This window comes from Nycticebus coucang, chromosome Y (genome assembly GCF_027406575.1).
Source record: "Nycticebus coucang isolate mNycCou1 chromosome Y, mNycCou1.pri, whole genome shotgun sequence".
Classification (NCBI taxonomy): domain Eukaryota; kingdom Metazoa; phylum Chordata; class Mammalia; order Primates; family Lorisidae; genus Nycticebus; species Nycticebus coucang.
The window spans coordinates 11,304,073-11,331,508 of NC_069805.1; positions in this window are offsets into that span (position 1 = coordinate 11,304,073).

Genomic DNA, 27,436 nt, shown 5'->3' on the forward strand with positions numbered 1-27,436 from the left:
GCCTGAACCTGCGACCCTGAAGGCAGAGCTGGCTGGGGCAGTTCTCTCACAATTGCTCCCTATATCCCTCAACCGAACACTATTTGCTCTTACCGGCTCAGCGGCTCAGTCTGGGTCCCTAGAAAATGCCCAAAGTTCTCCTCACTCCTGATCAAGCTCCCCCAAAGTCCAAAAACGCCAAAACATATCACAGGTAAGGCCTTTCCAGTTTGCAGTCTCACTGCTGCTGTACTTACAGCTGCTGGAGGGATTAGACCAATAGAACGCACACAACCACTTGCCAGTTTTCCACTGTTTTTTTCCTCCTCTTGGGATCCAGAATTCTCTCGTTGACTCCCTGTATACTCAAAGGGACAATTATAGGCAAATCCCACCAACCAGAGATGCCTGGAATCTCATCTCACCAGTCTAACGGTGCCTAGTTGCAAGGAAGCTATTACTTGGCTGCTAACTTGCTCTCAGTCCCATTTTTTAAATATTCTATTTCTCAGTTTTATGGTAGTACAAACAAATAGGTTACAATGTTACATGTAATACAATGTTATACCTACAGTGAGACAGGCTCAGTTAAGTTAGAAATTAAAATGATCCTGACAGTGTCTGTAGTAAATGGAATCATTGGTCCCACTTCTTCACCCCCTTGCTATAGTCACATGTTTTGTAATGTGACTTTGCAATGTTTCTCTGTATATTTGGAGTGTATTTCCCAATTTTTTAATTGTTAGCTTCAGAAATACCTTTCACACTGGCCAAAGGGATGTGGACAGACATGATGGTAATTCAGAGCCAAGTAATTTAGAGGCATCACAGATTTTGTGTTTGTTCTCTTTGTCCTTCTGTTTTGTTTCATTGGAGTTTTTGAAAAAGGATCTCAGTCCCTTTTCTAACAGTTATACACTGCCTGATTTTTTTTTTATTTTTGAGACAGAGTTTCACTGTGTCACCCTGGTGGAGTGTGATGGAGGCATAACTGACAGCAACCACTAACTCTTGGGGTCAAAACAACTCTTGCCTCACAACAACCTGATAGTCTTGGTGTTAAAATAATTTTCTTACTCAACCAACCCAGTAACTGGGACTATAAGAACCCACCACAATGCCCAACTCCTTTTTAGAGACAGGGTTTCTCTCTTGTTCTGGCTGGTCCTTTTAAAGTGTGAAATCCTGTATTTCTTAGTATATTCACAGAATTGTACAGCTATCATCACAAACTAATTGTAGAACTTCTTCTTCTCCCTCCACCCAAAGAAAGTCTACCTCGTAGCAGTCACTTTCAACTTCCCCACCACCCTCCTCCACCAGCCCACTAGTCCTAGCAAAAAATTGGCCTTGTCTTGATGTTTTCTTCTAAGTTTCCTTCTTATCTAAAACTTATAAAAGCTTTTAACTTTAAGACTGTTGCTGCCTTTTCTGAGTCTATGAGATGATCATGCATTTTTTTTTCTTTTTATACAGAGTCTCAAGTTATCATTCTGGGTATAGTGCCATGGCTTCACAGCTCACAGCAATGTCAAACTCTTGGGTTTAAGTGATACTCTTGCCTGGGCCTCCCAAGTATCTGGGGCGATAGGAACCTGCCACAGCACTCAGCTATATATATATATATAAAAATATATATATATATATTTTTTTTTTTTACAGTCGTCATTCTTGTTTAGCTTGCCTGGGCTGGGTTAGAACCCACCAGCCTCAGTGTTTGTGCCCAGCACCATAACAACTAAGTATTGTTGATGCCAATCATGTGTATTTTCTTATTTCTTATATGAATGTAGTGTATTCTATTACTTGAATTTCCCATATTGAACTAGACTCACATACCTGGTAATAAATCCCATTTGAAATATATTTATAAAATATATTGTATGCTAGTGAAAATTTTCAGGACATATACAGTATATCTCTTATTGATTTGAGACTGTGTTTCCCCCTTTTGTCCCAGAAAAATGTGGTGGTACAATCATAACTCAGGGCCATGCAAGATACTTACCTCAACTGAACCACCTGACTTGATCCTTCTCAGCAGCTATGAGTACCGGCACATATCACCACTCCTGGCTATGGTTTGAAATTTTTGTTGATGACAAATAGGTTTTCAATATGTTGCTCAGTGTTGTCTGCAAGTCCTGGCTACCAGTGATCTTTATGCTTCAGCCTCTTAAAGTGCTAAGAGTATTGGTGTTAGCTATGGTGTTCATCCATGCTTATGAATTGATGAAGCTTTTTCTGTTTTCATAATAGAAAATAGCTGGTAGATTAAAAAATAACAACACTATTCAGATAGAATAAACACACTCAACAATTCACCCATTTCCAATATAGAGTTTGAGACTATACATTCAGGGATCACTTCTATACCTAGTTTTTATTTTTTCTTTTCTTTTCCTTTCTTTCTTTTTCTTTTTTTTTTTTTTTTTAGACAGAGTTTCTCACTTTCACACCCTGGGTAGACTGTCATGGCATCACAGCTCACAATATCCTCCACCCCTTGGGATTAGGTGATTCTCTTTCCTCATCCTCCTGAGCACATGGGACCACTGGAACTGGCCACAGTGCCCAGCTATTTTTTTGTTGCAGTTTGGCAGTGTCCATGTTCAAACTCTCCACCCTTGTTATATGGCCAGCATCCTACTCAATGAGCTACAGGTGCCACCCACTTCTTCATTTCTAACTAGAAAAGATTCCGTGAATATGTAGAATATATAGTCAGAGAAAATGAGAAAGAGATGAGGGAGGAAAGAAAGGGTTGAAATAAAGAACCGAACGGAGAGAATGAGCAAATCAGAGAGAATTGGAGGAAGGATGATAAAGCAAGGGAAGAATGGAGAGATGGAGGGAAACAATGAAAGAGAATATGACCAAACTTAGAGCTCACACCAATAATCATAGCCATATGGCAGGCTGAGATGAGTGCAGTTCTTGAATGAGAGGGTGCTGAGAAAAGAAAGAACCTGTCTCTACTAAAAAGTGAACAATTATCTAGGCATTGAGATAAGCACCGGTAGTTCAAGCTTCACGGGGGACTCAGGCAGGAGGATTGCCTGAATCCTTGAGTTTGAGGTTGCTATGATCTAGACTAGCCTTGGCAACATACAGAAACCATATCTCAAATATACCTATATGAACACTCATGCACAGGCAAACCAACAAACATTTTAATCATCTAAAAAGACCAGAATTACCTTGGTGGTGCAAGGAAAGTAGACATGCTTAAGACCTGTGAATCTTTGATCAAATTGACGCTGCAGGCAGGCATACTAAATTTGTAAGCTTCTCTCAAATGGATGTTTTTAGGTAGGGGACAAAAGAGGTCCTTGAAATAGCATTCCGGTTATGTTATTCCATTGAGTTTTATCAGCTGTGATGCAGCTTGATTCACACAGCTTTACAAAATCTCGAATTTTGTGTCAGCCTAGTGCCAGGAAAAACACCCCTCAATAAAATCAATAAGGCACAAATGTGAGAAAACTTTTCTGTTTGTGAATGGAAAGTTAAGAACTTTCCTGGTCCAAACACTTCAGGGATACCAACTGAACTGAGCAGAAAAGGTAAGTTAATATCTTTAAGCAGAATCCTGGATCATAAGATATTAAAAGTTGAAATCAGTACATGTTCACTGTGGATGACATCACAATGGATGTTTCCCTGGGTTACCATCTTCAAGCTTAGCTTTATTCCTGTTAAGCATGTGTAGTGGCTGTCTGGGTTTCTTGTTGTTGGGGTCAAACTATTACAAAAGAATGGAGTTCTTTTCTCCCTTCTCAATTCCTGCTTCCTAAAGTTTCTTTGTGTGTGTGACTAAGGGATTCAACAACATTTCCTTTCCTTTTCCAGTCATGGATTTGTAAGCAAATGGAAGAGTGTGGTTTATACCTCCTGCAGACTTAGGATGATTTATACCAAGAACCTGACCAAAAAGATCAGACTGTGATATCACAGACCTGACAGGTATGTCATAAAATTCTCAGTTCTACTTTGTGGTGTTTAATTTCTTTCTCTAGAAAGGCTTGTTTGGGAATGTTGTTGTTCCAATGAAGATCCTCTCTCAACATCTGGTTAGACTGTGTCCAGTAGTGTAATCCATAGTTACAATCATTTATAATGATCATGGGAAATACCAGCCTATCTGGAAAGTTTTAACAGTACAAACCTCCATGCCAGGTGTGTCCATACTTTTGTCTTCTTGGCCCCATGGAAAGTATAACAGTTATGTTGGGCCAAATGTTCAATACACAAACAATATTAAAACCTCATAAGCAAAAAAGAGATCCATTCATAACTGTGCCGATACCTGCAATGACAGATATGCAAAACAGTCCTGATATAATCTCTACGTGTAACCAGGGGCTATCTCCCCCCCATTTCATTCCTTAAGTAGAGCTCAATGACTTTTGCCATGCATGACTAGAATATTTGGATGGTGGGCTGATACCCTAAGGTCACATGTTGGAGACCAAGCTGAGCAGAAGCAAGACACTCTCAGACCCGTTCTCCTACCTGGTTTCTACTAAAATAGAAAAGGTAGGGAATTCTGGGAAGATGGCCACTTGTGCCAACTCTCGGCAGAGGCTCCTGAACAGAGGAAGAAAAACTGGATGGAATCACACTCTATGAAGTTGAAGGTGGGCAGCTGAGCCAATAAAGAAGTTTGGCAAACTGTAACTCCAAGGAAAAGCATTCAAGAAAAGAAATTACAGGTACAAAGCCTATTGACTAGAGGATGGCAGACCACTCACACAAGCAGGAGGCCTGCCAAAGGCTATCTGCATAAGACCAGGGAAGAAAAAACCTCTCATATTATCTCACTAGAGAGAGCTGCTAAACTCCAGGTCTCTTTCTCCAGGCAGGCCCCACTTATCAACCTAGACAACATCCCACCAAACATAAACGTGAACAGGTATTTACCCCCATAAATCCAAATTTCCAGTCCACCCTTTCCTCATCACATGGCAGTTTCAAATTCTTCTCACAGCCAAGAACAGTGTGTTTTGTCTTGTCCTGAGAGATCTGAGCATAGTGTGGACTGACAACTATCAGGACACTATTTGTGACTAATGAGGAAGAAAGAATGTGGGCAGAAAGGGTCACTCGATGGGATGAGGAGCAATCCTCTGGTTATGAATATTTCCAGCCTGGGCTGGTGTTGACCCTTGTTTTGGGCTGTATATGGTGGGACACAGTGGAGAACTGCCAGCTCTGACAACAACCACAACAGGAGAGTGGTTGCCTGGTGTGGACTGAGTTCGGCAGACAGTGCTGTTCCCTCACCCTTTCTGGGCCTGTGAGCAGAAGGCTGTGAAGCATGGACTGAGACCTGAGAGCAAGGGTGTGTTCCCTTGTATTCAACAGAACCCTCAATCAGGGACTTTTTATGTGTGAACCAAGACCTGAGTGCTAGAGCATGGTCCCCTATCTCCAGAGCAGCTGGTGAGAAGAGGATTACAGGGTGAGGAATGAGACCTGTGCACAGAGTTCAGTACCTTGACTCTAGCAGAGCTTGCAAATAGAGGCTTGATAAGCAGTGGACGAAGTGGCATGGTCCACTGAATCCAACTGGGCTGGCAAACGGGGGTTCACTGGGTATAGACTAGAGGGTAGGCATGGTGCCCTGACTCCAACAGAGGCTTTCCAGGCAGTGGACTGAGACCAGCAGGCTGGGATGTGTTCACCTGACTCCAAGTGGTCTGGCAAGCAGAGCCTAGCCATGTGTGGACTAAGACCAATGGCTGGAGGCATGGCCTCTGGCTCCACCTAGGCCTATGAGAAGAGAAGCAAACAATGTGAACTGAGTCTGGTGGGTGGGGGTGTAGATCCCTGGCTCCAATTGTCGTGTTGGAGACACTCGAGTGTCTCTCTGTTAAGCAGGGTTTCCAATGGGTAAGACAATTGATACCTGGTCTGGGGCTTTCCACTCAGGCGCATTCTGAGGTTGACCTTCGAATTTCTGTATTGAAAAAAAAACTAAAGGGTGGGGGATGGGCACCACAGCCGTTTGTATCTCTTCACAGTTAAGAGATACAAACGATAAGTTTAAACCTAATACTGTGGTTTCTTAGAATAGGGTAGAGGTTGGCTGATATCAAAACAGAGCTAGATTGTGCTATCTCACCAAGTAAGGCCTCAGAGTCTCCAGCCAAAACTTTGAAAGAGGCCTTTGTACGGTCATAGGAAATAAGCCACAATTACAAAGCCTAGCACTTTGCTAAGGGGCTATCTTTACCACCAGGGAACACCAATTCAATCTAACCCTACCAATTCTAATAACCAAGTGGTGGAAAATGAATAGGTGTGGACACAACAGAACTCTGGCAACATGAATAGCAAGAGTAGATCAATCCTCATAAGAAATGATAAAGGACATGTAAGTGAACATGCCATATATATAAAAAAAAATGACAACAATGTCAGAAATAGGATTCAGAATATGGATGGCAAATAAGATAAACAGAATTGATGAAAAGATAGAAATTGAATTCCAAGAATTGTTCTAAAGTTGTTTGGAGAATTTGGTAAATTCAGGTGGAACCTATGGCTCAAGGAGTAGGGCGCCGGTCTCATATGCCAGAGGTGGTGGGTTCAAACCTAGCCCCGGCCAAAAGCCACAAAATAAAAAAGAAAGAAAGAAAGAAAAAGAAAAGAAAAAAGAGAATTTAGTAAATTCAAAGCCCAAGTCACCAAAGGCATGAACATAGTGAGAAAAGAGATAGCAGAGCTCAAGAAAATGGGAAATTTAGTTGAGGAGCTCAAAAATACAGTAGAATTCCTCAGTAATAGAGTTTCACAGGCAGAAGAAAGGATCTGTGAAACTGAAGACAAAGCTTTTGAACGTTCCCAAACACTCAAAGAGGCAGACAAGTGGAGATAAAAAAACTGATCATTCCCTGAGAGTCTTGTGGGATCACTCCAAAACATCAAAAATTTGGCTTACAGGAATACCCAAAGGAAAAGAGAATGGTACTAAAGGTAGAGATGCTCTACTCTAAGAGATTTTGAAGGAGAATTTCCCAAGCATTGCAAGAGATACAGAACTTCAGGGAGCAGACAGTTTCAAAACTCCAGCAAGATTCAATCCAAATTAAGCATCTCCTAGACAAATTGGGATTAAATTTGCCAAAGTTAAGATGAAGAAGAAAATTCTGCAAGCAGCCAGACATAAGAAAAGCATCACGTACAATGGGAGAAGTATCAGAAAGACTGCATATCTTTTAGCTGAAACATTTCAAGCTAGAAGAGGATGGTCTTCTGACAGTTCTGGATAGATTCTAGAAGAAGAAACTAAACAAAAATATATTAGACTTAAATCTGACCCTAAAACAAATGGACTTTACAAAAGTCAACAGACATTTCACCCTAATAAAACTAAATTTACATTCTTCTCATAAGCCCATGGGTCATCCTCCAAAACAGATCATGTTCCAGAACACAAGTCTGACCTCAGCAAATTTAAAAGTTTAGAAATGATTCCTTGTATCTTCTCAGACCACCATGCAATTTTATAAAAGATGAACTCAACAGCAACAGGAATCTTCATGTTCAAACAAACTCATGGAAACTAAATAATTTAAGACTGAATGATAGCTGGGTCAAACACAAAATTAAGAGGAAATCACTAAATTTTTGGAACAAAATGATAACAAAGACAAATTACAAAATCCTGTGGGATACTGCAAAGGCATTCCTAAGAAGGAAGTTTATAGTATGGGAAGCCTTTATCAAGTAAGACAGGAAGCCAACTACTTAATGGATCATCTCAAGCCACTGGAAAAAAAACAAAAAACAAAAAAAAATGCCAACCCTGAAACTCAGCACAAGAAAAGAAATAATGCAAATTAGGTCAGAATTAAATGAAATTGAAAACAAAGGAATCATTCAGAAGACCAACAAAACAAAAAGTTTTTTTTCTTGAAAAGATTAACGAAATTGATAAGCCTTTGGCAACCTAATTTGAAATAGAAAAGTAAATTCTTTAATATCATCTACCATAAGTGATAAAGAAGAAATAACAACAGACACTTTGGAAATTCAAAAAATTCTCGACTATTACTACAAAAATCTCTATTCCCCCATAATGAAAATCTGAAGGAAATGGACCAATACCTATAAGCACGTCACCTTCCTACACTCAACCAGAAAGAATTAGAAATCTTACATAGTCCTATATCAATCACTGAAATCTCCCAAAACACACAATTACAGGAGCAGATGGCTTCACATCTGAATTCTATCAAACAGTTCAAGAGGAATTAGTACCTATATAATACAAAGTTTTCCAAAGCATAGAAAAAGAAGGACTACTTCTCAACACATTCTATGAAGCAAATATGACCCTGATACCCAAACCAGAAAAAGATCCAACAAAGAAAGAAAATTATAGACCAATATCATTAATGAAAATTGATGCAAAAATATTAAATAAGATCTTACCAAACAGAATTGAACAACTCATCAAAAAAAATATACAACATAATCGTGTTGGTTTTATTCTTGGGTTACAGAGTTGGTTCAACATATGCAAATCTATAAATATAATACATCACATCAGTAAAATAAAAAACAAAGGCCATGTGATTCTCTCAATTAACGCAGAAAAAGCCTTTGATAATATCCAGCATCCTTTTGTAATCGGAACACTTAAGAAAATAGGCATAGAAAGGACATTTCTTAGATGGATAGAGCCCATATAAAGAAAACCCACAGCCAATATTATATTGAAAGTTGTAAAACTGAAAAAAATTTCCACTCAGATCAGGAATCAGGCCATGATGCCCACTCTCCCCACTGCTATTCAACATAGTAATAGAAGTCTCAGCTATTGCAATCAGGCAAGAGAAGGCCATCAGGGGTATCCAAAAAGAACAGAAGAGATCAAACTCCCACTCTTCAGTGATGATAAGATCCTCTACCTGGAAAATCCCAGGAACACAACATCAAAATTCTTAGAAGTGATCAAGGAATACAGCAGCATATCAGGATACAAAATTAATACTTACAAGTCAGTAGTTTGTGTATATGCCAACAAAAGTCAGGCTGAAAATATAGTCATGAACTCTACTGCAAAAGAAGATGAAATTTACGTGACAAAGGACTTGAAAGATCTCTAAAAAGATAACTATGAAACTTTAAAAAAATAAACAGCTGAAGATGTTAACAAATGGAAAAATACACCATGCTCTTGGATGTGAAGAATCAACATTGTTAAAATGTTCATACTACTCAAAGCAATCTACAGATTTAACACAATCCCTAATAAATCACCACTGTCATACTTTAAAGAACTGGAAAAAATAGAACTTTATTTCATATATCATGAGAAAAAACCTTAAATAGCAAATACATTTCTCAGAAATAAGAACAAATCAGGAGGTATCACATTATCAGACTTCAAGATATACTATAAATCTATAGTGATAAAAAAAACAACATGGTACTGGCACAAAAACAGGGAGGAAGATTTATGGAACAAAATAAAGAACTAAGATATGAAAATATATACTTATCATCATTTGATCTTCAACAACCCTGTCAAAAATATTCACTGGGAAAGACTCCATATTTAATAAACAGTGTTGTGTGAACTGTCCGGAGTCCTGTAGAATATGGGTACTGGACCCCACACCCTTTCACCATAAACAAAAATTGATTCTAACTGGATAAAATATTTAAACTTAAGACATGAAACCATAAAAAGACTAGAAGAGCGTGTAAGAAAAGCACTTGAAGAAATTGGTCTGGTAGAATATTTATGAGGAGGACCACCCAGACAATTGAAGTAACACCAAAAATGCATTACTGATATCTGATCAAGCTATGAAGCTTTTGGACAGACAAGAGCACAGTAAGTAAAGCAAACAGACAACTTTCAAATGGGGGAAGATTTTTGCAGGTTATGCTTCTGACAAAGGTTTGATAACTAGAATCTACAGAGAACTCAATCTAATCAATAAGAAAATAATAAATAACCCCATTTCTACGTGGACAAGAGACTTGAACAGAAACTTCTCTGATGAAGATAAGAACATGGCCTACAAACACATGAAATAGTGCTAATCATCCCATCATCATCAGAGATATGCATATCAAAACCACTTTGAGATATCATCTATCACCAATAAGATTAGCCCATATCACAAAATCTCAAAATTACAGATGTGGGCATGTATGTGGAGAGAAGGGAATGCTTCTACTGTGCTGGTGGGAATTCCAAGTTAATAGGACCTTTATGGAAAGAATTTGGGAGAACCATCAAGGAACTAAAAGTTGGCCTACCATTCGATCTTGCAATTCCACTACTAGGTATATACCAAGTTCATCAAAAATTATTTTACAATAAAGACACTTGCACCAGAATGTTTATTGCAGCAAAATTCATAATAACCAAGACATGGAAACAACCCAAGTGTCCATGAACCCATGAATGGACTAACCAATCATGGTATATGTACAACATGGAATCCTATACAAAGATAAAAAAAGATGGAGACTTCACATCTTTTATGTTTACCTGGATGGAGCTAGAACATATTCTTCTTAGTAAAGTATTTAATAATGGAAAATAAAGTATCCAATGGACTCAATACTACTATGAAATCAATATGTAATCACCTACACACTCATGTGAATGGCAAAACATAATTATACTCCAGAAAGTAGAAGGGAAGAGGACAGACAGTGGAGAAGAGGGGGTATATAGAAGGAGGAAAAGTATTTGGGACGACCTCACCCAATGTGCATGATACAATGGTACATTTGAAAACTATTAAGAAATGAGTATAATTGTGATGGATGTGTTACTTAGTAACATTTCACATTGTATATTGAAGCAGTACCATGAAATCCATAAATGCATCAATGTACAAAGTTATGACTTAATAAAAATCAATCAATAAATAAATAAATAAAATAGAAAAGTAGCCAAATGTGGCATGTGCCTGTAGTTTCAGCTACACAAGAGGCTAAGGCAAGAGGATCCCTTCAACGCAAGACTTGAATGTTGCTGTGTGTTAGGCTGAGGCCATGACACTCTAGCCTGGGCAGCAGAGTGAGAGTCTCATGAAAAAAAAAAAAAAAAAGAAGAAAAGTAAGAGAAGGAAGTAAGGAAAGAAGAAAAGAAAGAAAGAAAGAAAATTTGCTGGGCACAAAAGTATGTGGACAGCTCAGTAGGAATATGGAATAGGGGACTACAAAAAGGAAGACATTTATTGTGATGTGTGGGGAAGAAGAAGTGAGTCAGGACAAGGGTGTTTGAGATTAGTTTGTTGAAATATTGTCAGTTGATCTTATGGGTAGGAGTTGTCCAGTGATGTCTGGTGCCTGAATTAGGAGTGATTGGGGCAAGGGAATGCTGGTTTGTGTTAAAAGAGACAAACAGAGGAGGTGGAGGGTATACTTTGGATTTTTTAGTGTGCGTATGAAAAGCCTGATGTGAGTCAGGAGTTCACTGTGGAGGCAGTTTCCAGAGACTACAAGAATCTAGGATATCAAAGGGTCAGAATTACATAAAATAAAAAAGCTTGACTAATACAGGTATTAGGAAAACAATTTCCCTATGAGAGAATAATGTCTCCAGTTGACAACTGATCTAGAGGTAAAATTTCAAAACTACATCTGTGGTAAAAAGTAAAAATGAGGGTTAAGTAACCTAAGAATGCTTTTCTCCATTTATGTATTGAGACAGATTCTCATTTGCTTGCCCTCAGCAGAGGGTCCTGCTATCATAACTCACACCAATCTTCAAGTGTTGTCCTCAAGAAAACCTATTCCCTCAGCTGGTTCTCCAGGCACCTGCACAACATCTGGTAATTTTTTTATTCTTCAGAAATGGGGATCTCACTCTTGCTCAGGACTCCAATTCAGAAGCTTAGACCATCAAATTGACTGGGTCTCTGAAACTGCAAAGATAACAGGCATGAAGCATCACCTCTGGCCCCAAACTTTAGTTTGAAAAATATCCATACTTCAAGATCTTGAGTGGTGGCTCATAACAGAAATCATAACACTCTGGGAGGCAGAAAGGGGGAGTTGGGCACTGTGGGGAGGCACCTGTAATCCCAGATACTCTGGAGGCTGAGGCAGTAGGATCTGTTAAGCCCAGGAGATTGAGATTGTGGTTAGCTATTATGACATCAGGCCACTCTATACAGGGGAAAGTAGTTAGAATTTATGTCAAAAAAAAAAAGAAAACAAAAATGTCATTAGGGTGGAACAATGTGCCTTCCGTGTCAATTCATGGTAGCCTGTGTGTAAGTAGGGAGATAGGTTTGACTGTCTCTCAGGCATTCTCACGACCTGGCCACTTCATTTTGAGCACCTCAAGTTTGGAAAACATAGTTAAGTAGCTTCATTGAAATAAGTATTTCACCCTTTCAAAGTATACAATTCTGTATTTCTTAGTATAGTCACAGAATTGTACAATATCATTACAGTCTAATTTTAGAACTTTATCTTTTCCCCCCACACAAAGAACATCAATACCTACTAGCAGTCACTTTCATCTTCCCCACCATCCTCCCCCACTGGCTCCCTACTCCTAGCAATCAACAGGCCTCGTATTGATGTTTTCTTCTAAGTTCAGTCATATTCTGCATGGTCTTTTGTAACTGGCCTTGTTCCCTTATCATAATCATTTTAAGGTTCAATCCTATAGTAATGTAAATGTGCACTTCATTCCTTTTGATTGTTGAAAAATATTCTATCATGTTAATAAAGCACATTACATATATTCCATCATCTGAGAATCCTTTTAATAGCATTGAAGAAGTTCCATTCTCATCTAAGAATTTTAAAACATCAACAAGATATATTTCATTTGTCTAAAGCCTTTTCTGTGTCTGTTCAGGTGACCAGCGGTTTTTCTTATTGATTCCATTAATGTATTGTATTCTATTAGTTTATTTTTTCCCATATTGAGCTAGACTGGCAATCCTGATAATAAATCACATTTGGGATACATTTATAAAATATTTTGTAGGCAACAGGACTTTTCCTGTACCTATACAGTACATGTCTTAAACATTTGAGACTGTGTTTCTTTTTGCCCCAGAAAATTACTGTGGTTCTAAAATACCTCAAGGCAATAAAAGCTGCTGACCTCAATAGATCTTCCTGACTTTATCCTTTTCATCAGCTTATGGTACAGACCCATGCCACCACTGATGAGACATTTTGCAGTTTTTGGTGCATAAGTAGGTTCTCATTTTGTTGCTTACTCTGGTCTGAAACACCTAGCTTCCAGTGATCTTTTTGTCTTGGTCTCTGAAGGTATAGAAGAGAGAAATAGAGAAAAGAAAGGGATGAAGGAAATAAAAGATTGGAGAGAGCAAGTGAATGAGAGAAAAACAATTGGATGAAGGGATGATAAAGGGAGGGAGGGGTGAAATGAGGAAGGAAGGAACGGAAACAAAGAAAGAGAACAAGACACCACTTGGTGGCTAACAGCTAGCTCTCTGGCAGGCTGAGATGAGTGGAGTTCTTGAATGAGGGAGTTCGGAGAATGGACTGAACAAGTGTCAGACCCCGTCTCTACTAAAAGGTGAAAAATTGTCTAGGCAAAAATATGCACTTCATTCCTTTTGATTGTTGAAAAATATTCTATCATGTGACTATAGTATGCTTTATGTATCCAGTCATCTGTAAACCAATTAGTAGTCCTGAAGACGTTCCCTTCTCGTCTATGAATTTTAAAAGATTTTATCAACAAGATATGTTGCCTCTGTCAAAAGACTTTTCTGTGTCTGTTGAGGTGACCATGTGGTTTTTCTTAATGATTCTATTAAGAACGTAGCTTTGTTGTATATTATATTAGTTTATTTTCCCATATTGAGCAACAATTGCAATCCTTGTAAGAAATCCTATTTCAGATACATTTATAAAATATCTTGTAATGCTACCAGAGTTTTCTTGCACATATACAGTATATATCTTATAGATATGAGACTGTTTCCCTCATTGCCTCAGAAAAATACTGTGGTACCTTCATAGCTCAAGGCAATGCAAAATGCTGACCTCAAGTGAAACTTCTGACTTTATCCTTCTCAGCAACTGAGAAGTTTCCCTGAAGGTGTAGAATAAAGAGAGATAGAGGAAAGAAAAGGATGAAGGATAGAAAAGAATGGAGCGAGCAAGTGAATGAGAGAGGTAGACTTGGAGGAAGGAAGGAAAAGTGAGGGAGGGGTGAAGAGAGGAATGGAGGGTAGCAAAGAAAGAGAAAATGACCATACTTTGTTGCTGACACCTATAATCCTAGCCCTCTGGAAGACTGAGATTAGTGGATTTCTTGAACAAGGATCACTTGTGTCTTTTGGTTGTTTGTTACAAGAGAAGTTTCCCTGAAGGTGTTAAAGAAAGAGAGACAGAAGAAAAAAGGGAAAAAAATAAAAGAATGGAGAGAGCAAGAGGATGAGAGAGAAAGAATTGGAGGAAGTAAGGGTAAAGTGAGGGAGGAGTGAAGAAAGGGAGGGAGGGTGACAAAGAAAGAGAATGACCAAACTTAGTGGTTTACACGTATGATCCTAGCCCTCTGGCAGGCTGAGATGAGTGGCTATCTTAAACGAGGAGATGCTGAGAGTAGACTGAGCAAGTGTCATACCCTGTCTCTACTAAAAAGTGCAATATTATCGAGGCATTGAAACAGGCAGTAGTATTTCTAGCCACATGGGAGTCTCAGGCAGGATGATTACCTGAATCTTGTAATTTGAGTTTGCTATGATCTAGACTGAGGTAACGGAAGACTCTCCTGGGCAATGTACGGAAGTTGTATCTCAAAAATAAACATACACATATATACACAGACAAACCAGCAAACAAACCAACACATATTTTCTTTCTTTTGTGTGTGTGTGTGTGTTGTTTTTAGCTGGGGCTGGATTTGACCCGCCACCTACGGCATATGGGACCGGCGCCCTACTCCTTGAGCCACAGGCGCCGCCCCATATTTTCATCATCTAAAAAGACCAGAATTACCTTGATGTTTGTAGGAAAGTAGACATGCTTAAGGCCGGTGAAGCTTTGACCACATTGAGTCTGCAGCCATATACACTAAATTTGTAAGCTTCAGTAAAATGGATGTCTGGGGGTAGGTGTCAAAACAGGTCCTTGAAATAGCGTCCCACTTAAGTGATTCCATTCAATTTTGTCAGTTGTGATGCATCTTGAGTCACACTGCTGTACAAACTCTCAAATGTTTTGTCAATCTAGTGCCAGGAATCTCAACCTTTAGTAGAATCAATAAGGCACAAATGGGAGAACACGTCTCTCTCTGTGGATGAAGGGCTAAGAAGTTACCTGGTCCAAACACTTGAGGGACACCAGCTGAAGTGAGCAAAAAAGGCCACTTAGTATCTTTCACCAGAAGCATGAATCCCAGGACATTAAATTACATGAAGTCACTACATGATCACCATGGATGACATCACAATGGGTGTTGCCCTGGATTACCATCTTCAAGATTAGCCTGATTCCTGTTAAGCATGTATAGTGGCTGTCCGGGTTCATCTTTGGGTTCAAACTAATAAAAAAGTGTGGGGTTCTATTCTCCACCTTAAATTCTTTCTTTCTAAATTTTCTTTGTATCTGTGGCCAAGGGATTCAACAACCCTTCCTTTCCTATTCATGTCACGGATTGGTAGACAAATAGAAGAGTGTGATTTATACCAAGTGCTTCCCTCAGCTGTTGTAGACCTAGAATCTGAGCTCAAAGATCAGATAGTGATTTCGCAGACTTGACAGGTATGTAATAAAATTCTCAGTTCTGCTTTCCTGGTGTTTTACTCCTTTTTCAAGAATTGGCTTATTTGGGAAGGTAGGTGTCTTACTGAAGGTCCACTATTGAAATCTGGTTAGGCACTGTGTCCATTAGTGTACTCCTTAGCTGCAGTTATTTATGATGATCCTGTGAAATAGCCTATCTGGAAAATTTCAACATTCCTGGCATCCATGCTAGGGGTCCCTGAACATTTGGCTTCTTGGCCACATAGGATGTAGAAGAGCTATGTTGGGCCACATATTCAATACACAAACACTAATGAAATGTGATAAGCAAAAAACAGTTCCATGCATAATTGTGGTGACACCTACCACCAGCAATTATGCAAAACATTCCTGACATAATTTCTATGTGTCACAAGGGGCTGAGGATTGGACACTCCTTAAAGCCTCTGATATGGTTGTTTCTTAAATAGAACTCAATGATTTTGTCACACATGACTAAATATTTGGATGATCTGGGAGTTCAAGTTTGGCTTATCCCCTGAGCTCAGGTGTTGTAGAAAAGGCTGAGAAATAGCAAGACACCCTCTGCCCTAATCTCCCACCCAGTTTCTGCTAGAATAGAAAAGGTGGCCAAGCATTGTGGCCCTTGCCTGTAGTCCCAGTTACTCCGGAGGCTGAGGCAAGAGGATCCCTTCAACCCAAGGGTTGGATGTTGCTGTTTGCTAGGCTGAGGCCATAACACACTAGCCTGAGCAGCAGAGTGAGAGACTGTCTCATGAAAAATAATTAAAGAAAAAGAAAGAAAGAAAATTTGCTAAGCACAGTTTTCCAAGAACAAAAGTACAAGGACAGTTCAGTAGGCAGAAGGAATATGGGACAACAGAATAAGATTTATTGTGACCTCTGTGGGGAGGAACAATGAGTCAGGACAAAGCAGTTTTGGGATTGGTTCGTTAGGATATTGCCAGTTGATCTGATGGGTAGGGGTTGTCTAGATATGTCTAGTCCTTGTCCTTGGACTGATTGGGGCAAGAAAATATGGGCCCAGAACGAATGAGCCCAAGTGAAGAGGTGGAGGGTATACTCTGGATTATTTATTTATTTTCAGTATGACAAAGTCTTACTTTATTGCACTTTGTATAGCACCGTGGCATCACATCTTACAACAACCTCCACTTTTTGGCTTAGGCAATTCTCTTGCCTCAGCCATCCAAGTAGCTGGGACTACAGGCACTTCCATAGCACTCAGCTATTTTTTTTGTAGTTGCAGTTTGGCCAGGACAGAGTTTGAACCTGCCACCCTAGGGATATGGTGTCAGTGCCATTTCCACTGAGCCACAGGTGATGCCTTATTCTGGATTTGTTAGTGTGCATAGACAAAACCTGATTTTAGGCAAGAATTCTCTGTGGGACAGTTTCCAGTGACTACAAGAAAATGAGATATCAAAGGGCAAGACTTACATAAAATCCAAAGTCTTCACTAATACAAGTTTTCAGAAAACAACTTTCCCATGAGAGAATGATTTCTCCTGGTTGAAATCTAATCTAGGGTAAAATTTCAAAACTAGATCCACGGTCAAAGTAAAAATGAAGGGTAAGTCCCCTAATAATGCTTTTTTCCATTTATGCATTGTGAAAGACTCTTGTTTTATTGCCCTTGGTAGAATCCCCTGGTATCATAGCTCACAGCAATCTTCAAGAGTTGTCATCAAGTAAAACTATTTCCTCATCTGGGACTCCAAGCCCCTGCACAACATCCAGACATTGTTTATATTTAAGAGATGGGAATCTCACTCATGCTCAGGATGCTCTACAATTCAGAAGCTCAGACGATCCAATTGACTGGGCCTCCCAAAGTACAAAGATGAGAGGCATGAAAAACACCAGTGGGCTACAAAGCATAGTTTGAATAACATTCCAACTTCAAGATCTGTAATGGTGGCTCACACTGTAATCCTAACACTCTGGGAGGCAGAAGCCGGTGGTTCAAAGTAACTGGGCACTGTGGGGGGACACCTGTATCCCAGATGCTAAGGAGGCTGGGGCAATAGGATATGTTGAGCCCAGGAGTTTGAAATTGTGGTTAGTTATGATGTTGGGACACTCTACCCAGGGGAAAGTAGTCAGAATCTGTCTTAATGGAAAAAAAAAAATGACAGGATTTTTTAGGATAGATCAATGTGCCCTCCATGTCCATTCACGGTAGCCTGTGAGTGAGCAGGGAAACAGGGTTGATGGTCTCTCAGGAACTCTCAATATTTGGGTACTTCTTATACTGTGAGTCTTTTGAGAACCTCAATGTTTGGAAAATATTGTTAAGTAGCTTCATTGGAATAAGTAGTTCACCATTTGACAGTGTGCAATTCTGTATTTCTCATTATCATCACAGACTTGTACAGCTATCATCACAATCTAATTTGAAAACTTTTTTTCTACACCCACACAAATAACATCAATACATGATAGCAGTCACTTTTATCTTCCCCACCACCCTGCCCCACCTAGCCCCCACTTCTAACAGACAATTGGCCTTGCCTTGATGTTTTCTCCTTAAGTTCAGTCATGGTCTTTTGTAACTGTCCTTATAAGGATTTTAAGTTTCATTCATATTGTATCATAAACATGCACTTTATTCTTTTTGATTGTTGAAAATTGTTCCATCGTGTGATTATAGCACATTATATGTATCCAATCATCTGTAAATCCCGTTAGTAGTCCTGAAGACATTCCCTTCTTATCTAAGATTTTTTTCTTTTTTTTAATTTTTTATTAAATCATACCTGTGTACATTGATATGATCATGGGGCATCATTCACTAGCTTTACAGACTGTTTACCAAGTTTCACATATACCCTTGTAAGATGCACCGCTGGTGTAATCCCACAAATCCCCTTCCCTCTACCCACCTCCCCTCTCCCTCCCCTCCTTTTCCCCCTTCCCCCTATACTTAGGTTGTAACTGGGACATCTGTCACCCCATTGATCGCCAGGGTTGATTCGGCTGATCTGGCTGGCTAGGCGGGTGTCCCTTTCCTCATCTAAGATTTTTTAAAGATTTTATCAACAAGATATTTTGCACTTGTCTAAAGCCTTTATGTGTCTTTTGAGGTGGCCATGTGGTTTTTCTTATTGACTGTATTAATTTACTGTATTCTATTAGTTGATTTTCCCATATTGAGATAGACTGACAATCCTGGTAATAAATCCTTCTTGGGATACATGTATAAATATTTTGTATGCCACCAGACTTTTCCTGCACCTATACAATATATGTCTTATAGCTATGAGACTGTGTTTCTTCCTTTGCTCCAGAAAAATAGAGTGCTACCATCATACCTCAAGGCAATGCAAGCTTCTGACCTCAAACAAACCTACTGACTTTATCCTTTTCAGCAGCTAAGTGTGTAGGCCTGTGTCACCACTGCTGGGGAAATTTTGCACTTATTTCTTAGATAAGTGGGGTCTCAGTATGTTGGCCTCTGAAATTGCTAGGATTATAGGTGTGAGCGAGAGTGCTCATGCAGGCTTATGCTTTGGTGAAGGTTTTTCTTTTTTTTCCTCATAGATATAACAAACAACAACTCAATTCAGATATAATTCATATACTTCACAATTCATCCATAACAAGTGTAAAGATCAAGACTAGGCTCATTTCCTGTGACTCAAGTGGCTGAGATGCCAGCCACATACACCAGAGCTGGTGGGTTCAAATCCAGCCCTTGTCTCCCAAAACAATTACGCTGCAACCAAAAAATAGCTGGGGATTAGGGCAGACACCTGCAGTTCAAGCTCCTTTGGAGGGGGAGGAAGGAGATATGCTTGAGCCCAAGAGTTGGAGGTGACTGTGATCTGTGATGTCACGGCAATCTACCCAGGGTGAAAGCTTGAGGCTCTGTCTCAAAAAACAAACAAAAAAAAAAATCAAAACTACGCATTCAGGGATTACTTGTATACTTTGTTTTTTACTAGACAAGTTTCCCTTAAGGTGTAGAAGAGAGAGAGAGCTAGAGGAAAGAAAGCGATAAAGGAAAGAAAAGAATGGAGAGAACACATTAATGAGAGAAACCAAATTGGAGGAAGGAAGGACAAAGTGAGGGAGGGACAGATACAGGAAGGGAGGATTGAAACCAAGAAAGAGAAAATGACCGAACTTGGCGGCTCACACCTATAAACCTAGCCCTCTGGCAGGCTGAGATGAGTGGGGTTCTTGAAGGAGGGTATGCTGAGTACGAACTGAGCATGCGTCAGATCATGTCTCCATTAAAAAGTGAAAAACTAACTGGCATTGCAACAGGCCCCTGTAGTCCTAGACACATGGGAGTCTCAGGCAGGAACATTGTCTGAATTCTAGAGTTTGAGATTACTGTGATCTAGGCTGAGGCCATGAAAGAGTAGCCTGGACCACATAAGGAAACTGCACCTCAAAAATACACATACACAAGGTCATAGACAAACAAACCAACAAACTAACCAACAAACATTTTCATCATCTAAAAACACCACAAATTTCTTGATGGCTCCAGCAAAGCAGACATGCTTAAGACCTGTGAAGGTTTTACTAAAATGAGGCTGTAGATAGGCATAGTAAATTTGTAAGCTTCTCTCAAATGGATGTTTTGTGATAGGTGTGTCAAAACAGGTCCGTGAAATGCATCCCAATTAAGTGACTCCATCCAGTTTTGTCAGCTGTGATGCAGTTTGAATCACACTGCTATATAAAATCTCACCTATTGTGTCATCCTAGTGCCAGGAAAATCAACCATCAAAAGAATCAATAAGGCATAAAAGGGACAACACTTCTCTGTCTGTGAATGGAGGGCTAAGAAGTGTCCTGGTCCACACACTTGACGGACACCAGCTAAAGTGAACAGAAAAGGCTACTTAGTATCTTTAACCAAAACCCTGGATACCAGAAATTACAGAATGAAGTCACTACATGGTCACTGTGGATGATATCACATTGTGTGTTTCTCTGGGTACCATCTTCAAGCTTAACCTTTTTCCTGCTATGCATGTGTATTGGCTATCCAGGTTTGTTGTTGGGTTCAAACTTTTACAAAAGAGTGGGTTTCTTTAATCCGCACTCAATTCATGCTTCCTAAAGTTTATTTGCATCTGTGGCCAAGGGATTCAATAACCCTTGCTATATTTTTCAAGTCATGGATGTGTAATTAAATGGAAGAGGGTGGTTTATACCAACTGCTGCCCTGGGATGTTGTAGGCCAACAACTCGAGCCCAAAAATCACACAATGATTTCACAAACCTGAGAGGTATGTCACACAATTCTCATTTATACTGTCCGTGATGTTTTACTTATTTCTCTAGCATAGGCTTTTTTGGGAAGGTAAGTGTCTCATTTAAGGTCCTCTCTTGACATCTGGTTAGGTAATGTGCCCAGTCGTGTACTCCATAGCTGCAGTAATTTATGATGATCATGGGAAATATCACCATATCTGGAAAATTCCAACATTCTCGATGTCATTGCTAGAGCTGCCTAAACTTTTGGCTTCTTGAGAAAAGAATGTAGATGTACATTCTGGCCAAGATGTAGAAGAGTTATACTGGGTGACACGTTAAATACAAATACTAATGAAACCTGACAAGCATAAAAGAGATGCATGCATAAGTGTGGTGATATCTGCCACTACGGATATGCAAAATGGTTCTGACATATCCCCTATGTTTCACAGTGACCTCAGAATTGGACATTACTCAAATCCCTAGATAAGGTCATTTCTTAAGTAGAGCTCAATGATATTTGCCATGCATGACTAGAATATTTGGATACTCTGGGAGTCCAAGGTACACTGATTCCCTGAGCTCAGGTGTTAAAGACAAGGCTGACCAACAGCAAGAAACTCTCTGCCCCAATCTCCCACCCATTTTGTACTAAAATAAAAATGTAGCCAAGTATTGTGGCATTGTCTGTACTTCTGGCTTATCCAGAGGCTTAGGATAGAGAATCACTTAAACAAAAGAGTTGGATATCACTGCTTGCTAGGCTGAGGCCATGACACTGTAGCCTGGGGAACAGAGTGAGAGTCTGTCTCATGAAAAATAAAGAAATAAAGAAAAAAAAGGAAGATAGAAAGAGAGATTGAGAGAGAAGAAAGAGCAAGGAAGGAAAAAGGGAAGGAAGAAAAGAATGAAGGAAGGGAAGAAGGAAGAAAGGAAATAAGGAAGGAAGGAAAAGAAAAGAGAAGAAAGAAAGAAAGAATAAAAGAAAGAAAATAGGTAAGAAAGTTTTCTAGGCATAGTACAGGACAGTTTATTAGCAGATGGATTATGGGACTACATAAAGGAGGAGATTTATTGTGGCCTCTGTGGGGAGAAACAAGTGAGTCAGGTATAAAGTGGCTTTGGATTGTTTCATTGAAATATTATCAGTTGATCTGTTGGGTAATTATTGTCCTGAGATGTCTCACCCTAGCCTCAGAGTGACTGGGGTAAGGGAATATTGGCCTGGATTTAATGAGCCCAACAGAAAGGGTGGAGAGTATACTCTGGGTTTTTAAGTGTGCTTATGAAAAGATTTATTTGAATCAAGAATTCACTGTGGGGAAAGTTGCCAGGGACTATCAGAATCTAGGTCATCAAAGGGTGAGAGTTACATAAAACTCAAAAGCTTGACTAATACAGGTTTTAGAAATACAATTTTCCTATGAGAGAATAATTTCTCTAGAAATTGACATCTAATTTTGTGTAAAATTTCAAAACTAGATCTGTGGTTAAAAGTAAAAATGAGGGGTAAGTCCTCTAACAATGTTTTTCTCTATTTATGTATTGAGACATTGTCTCATTTTGTTGCCCTTGGTAGAGTGCTCTGATATCATAGCTCATAGAAATCTTCAAGTGGTGTCATCAAGTGAACCTATGCCCTCAAATGGGCCTCCAGGCTCTTGAAGAACATCTGACAGGTTTTTATTCTTCAGAGATGAGGATCTCACTCGTGCTCAGGCTGGTCTCCAATTCAGGAGCTCACACAATCCAACTGACTGGGCCTCCCAAAGTACCAAGATGACAGGCATGATGAACCACCGCTGGCCACAAACCAGTTTGAATAACATCTCAACATCAAGGTCTGCAGTACTGGATCACAATTGTAATCCTAACACTCTGAGATGCAGAAGTGGGTGGTCAAATGTAACTGGGCACTGTTGGGGGGCACCTATTCTCCTAGATGCTAGGAAGCTGAGGCAATAGGATCTGTTGATCCCAGGAGTTTGAGATAGCAGTTAGCTATGATGACATGTGGTCACTCCACCCAGGGGGAAGGAGTCAGACGCTGTCTAAATGAAATATAATATGACAACTTCAGTTGGATGGAACAATGGGACTTCCATGTCAATTCTCATGGTAGCCTTGTTTGATCAGTGAAATAGGTTTGATGTCTGTCAGGCACTCTCAGAACCTGAGTACTTCTTATGATGTGAGTCTTTTGAGCACCTCAAGCTTTGGAAAACATCGTTAAGTAGCTTCATTGAAATAAGTAGTTCACCCTTTGAAAGTACACAATTCTGTGTTTATTAGTATAGTCACATAATTGTACAGCTATCATCACAATCTAATTTTAGAACTTTTGCTTCTACCCCCACACGAAGGAGGTCAATACCTACTAGCAGTCACTTACATCCTCCCCACCATCTTCCCCACCTATTCCTTACTTCTAGTAAACAATTGGCCTTGTCTTGATATTTTCAGTCATAATCTGTGTGGTCTTTTGTAACTGGCCTTGTTCCCTTATCATAATGATTTTATTGTTCACTCCTATTGTAACATATATGTGCACTTCATTCCTTTAGATTTTTGAAAAATATTCCATCGTGTGAATATAGCACATTATATGTATCCAATGACTTGTAAATTTCATTAGTCATCCTGAAGATATTCCTTTCTCATTTACGAATTTTAAAAGTTTTTATCAAGAAGATATGTTGCCGCTTCTGTGTCTGTTGAGGTGAATATTTGGATATTCATATTTATTCTATTAATATAGCACATTCTATAAGTTGATTTTCCCATATTGAGCTAGAATGGCAATCCTGAAAATAGATCCCATTCCACGTACATGTGTAAAATATTTTGTAATTCTACCAGAATTTTCCTGCACTTATATAATATATCTCTTATAGATTTGAGACTGCATTTCCCCTTTGCCTGAAAAAAGTACAGTGATTCCAACATAGTTCAAGGCAATGCAAGTTGTTCACCTCGAGTGACCTTTTTGACTTTATCCTTTTCAGCAGCTGAGAGAACAGGCTGAGGCCACAATTTCTGGGGAAGTTTTGCACGTATTTCTTGGAAAAGTAGGGTCTTACTATGTTGAACAGTCTTGTCTGAAACCCCTTAGCTTCCAGTGATGTTTCTGCCTTGACCTCTGAAAGTGCTAGGATTATAATAGTGAACTATTGTGATCATCCACCCTTGTTTTGGTGATGACTTTTGCCTGATTTCACCATAGATATAGCACATAGATTAAAAAATAACAACTCTATTCAGATGTAATTCACACACTCCAAAATTTACCCATTAGTGACTTAAGATAGGTTAGAAAATGGAAAACAGAGTATAGAGATTTTTTTATATGAATTATAATGTGTATTGAAAAGTGGATAGGAAGTGAATGTACAGTTTAATGTATTTTCACAAAGTCATTACAAACAAATTCATAACCACCACCCAGGGCCTCATCAGCACACCAGATATTCCTCCATGTCTTCTCCCAATTATTACCTCTTTCTTCTTCAACAAAGGTCACTATCATCCTTTTTTAAAATTTCAGAATATTAGGAATATATGTTTGTTTACATACTTTCTTTTTGCACCAACTGAATAAAGTTTATAAGCTTCCCTCCACCCAGACTATGTTCATCTTTTCCTTCAGACTCAGAGATTAGTTTCATCTGAATAGAATCAAACAGGATCTGCTCTTTTTCTGTCTTGTTTCTTTTGTTTCACTTTGTAATGGTGAAATTCATTCATATAGTTATGTGCATAATACTTCTACGTACTATGCTATTCTGAAGATTGCATATTTATTTTTTCATTCTACTGTTCATGGAACTTTGGATGTCTTTCCTTTTGACATATTACAGATAATACTGTTCTGAATATTCTTGGTGCACATATACATACATATCTATTCAGTATATGCTTAAGGGTAAAATCACTGGATCACAAGGTGCTCAACTTTATTAGATAATGCCAAATTGTATTCTAAACTGGTTGTACAAAAATGTCTTTTCACAAGCAGTGTTTGTAATTTCCTATTGTCCTTCATCCTTTACCAACAATTGGTATTGTCCATCTTTTTAGTTTTAGCTATTCTGAGGAGTATGTAGTAGTACTGTATGGTTTTAATTTGCACGTTCCTAATTACAAATGAGGTTGAGCATTTGTTCATATTCTTATTTGCCATTTGGGTATCTTCTTTGGTGAAGCATGTGTGTATCATTTGCCCAATTTCTTTTTATTTTCTAAATTTTTACTCTTTTGTTTTATGTCTTTAACCATATGAAGGATAGTTATTTTGAAGTTCAGTAATGATATCTCCATTATATGGAGTGCTTATGAGACTATTTCTATTGTCCATTACTTTTCTTAGCATTTGTTCACTACATTTTTTTGTTTTCTTGTATGTGGTTATTACTGAGTGAGTGATGAACATTGTATATGAACAAAGCAAAAATAATTAGAGGGCTAGAATGAGGTTGTCTTACTCAGACAGCCTTCTTGCAAGTGGCTACAGCCCCTAGCAATCTGTAATTATCTTATCTCAATTTCAGTGACTGAGACTATGAGAAACAGGACTTTAATTCCTATGAGAGATATTTTTAAAGGATCAAGAGTACTATGAAATCAGTATATAATCACCTACACATTAATAGGAACGGTAAAACATAACTATAATCCAGAACAAAGGAGGAAAGAAAAAAGAGAGGGGAGGGGAATGGGGAGATCAGGAAGAGGGAAGATATTAAGGGGGATCCAAACTAATATGCATAATGCAATGATACATTTCTATACTATTAACAATAGAGTATGAATGTTTTTGAAACAAAAAATAAGTATGCAAGCAGATGGTTATGTTAATCACTTAGATGTAAGAATTCCACATTGTATATGAAATCATCACATTTTACCCCATTAATGCATTAATGTACACAATCATGATTTAATAAAGAATTAAAAAAAGAAATTCTAGACTTTATATGATTTCATCCATAAATATTCCAATATGTATCTCTAGAATATAAACTCTTAACAAATTAAAGATAACCACAATAACATTATCACACCTGGAAAAATATTTTTTTAATATTTAAAGAATATCTAGTGCTCCCATTTTTCCTGATTTTTCAACAAATTGTTTGAAACAGGACTCAAGGCCTATACATTGAATTTAGTTAATGTTTCTCATCTACTTTTTATGAGGTTTACCCCTTTATCTTGTTTCCCTTGTAATTTTTTTTTTTTTTTGAGGAAATTATTTGTCCTGTTAAGCTTCATGGAGTATGGACTTCGCAAATTGAATCATTTTGGTTTCTTTTTTTTTCAACCTCCAGAAAACTAGCTATGTATAATCTTGAAAAAAACAAAACTTGCAAAATAGGACATCAAGATTTATGCTTATTTTTCATTCAGAGGTAAACTAGGATGGCATCCTCTTCATCAAATGTGAAGTGCTTGGAGACAGGTATCCTTTGTGCTTACTTAATGTTTCTTTATTTTATTAATTTAGATATACCAAGTATTGACTTAACTTACAACTTTTCTTTCTTTCTTTCTTTCTTTATTTATATTAAATCATAGCTGTGTACATTAATGAGATCATGGGGCACCATACACTGGTTTTATAAACAGTTTGACACATTTTCATCACACTGGTTAACATAGCCTTCCTGGCATTTTCTTAGTTATTGTATTAAGACAATTATATTCTACGCTTACTAAGTTTCACATGTACCCTTGTAAGATGCACCACAGGTGTAATCGCACCAATCACCCTGCCTCTGTCCATCCTTCCCCCTCCCTCCCCTCCATCTCCCATTTCCCCATATTCTTATTTTATAACTGGGTTATAGCTTTCATAAAAATCCATAAATTACTTTCATAGTAGGGCTGAGTACATTAGATACATTTTCTTCCATTCTTAAGATACATTACTAAGAAGAATATGTTCCAACTCCATTCATGTAAACATGAAAAAGGTTTTGTTGGAGTGGATGTGGAGGAAAGGGCACACTTCTACACTGCTGGTGGGAATGCCCACTAATACGTTCCTTCAGGAAGGATGTTTGGAGAACATGTAGAGACCTAAAAATAGACCTGCCATTCGTTCCTATAATTCCTTTACTAGGTTTATACCCAGAAGACCAAAAGTCACAATATAAAAAGACATCTGTACCAGAATGTTTATTGCAGCCCAATTCATAATTACTAAGTCATGGAAGAAGCCCAAGTGCCCATAGACCCACGAATGGACTAGCAAATTGTGGTACATGTATACCATGGAATATTATGCAGCCTTAAAGGAAGATGGAGACTTTACTTCTTTCATGTTTACATGGATGGAGCTGGAAAATATTCTTCTTAGCAAAGTGTCTCAGGAATGGAATAAAAAGTATCCAATGCACTCAGCCCTACTATGAAGCTAAATTATAGCTTTCACATGAAGACTATAACCCAACTATAGAACAAGACTATGGGGAAAGGGCCAAGGAAGGGGAACGGA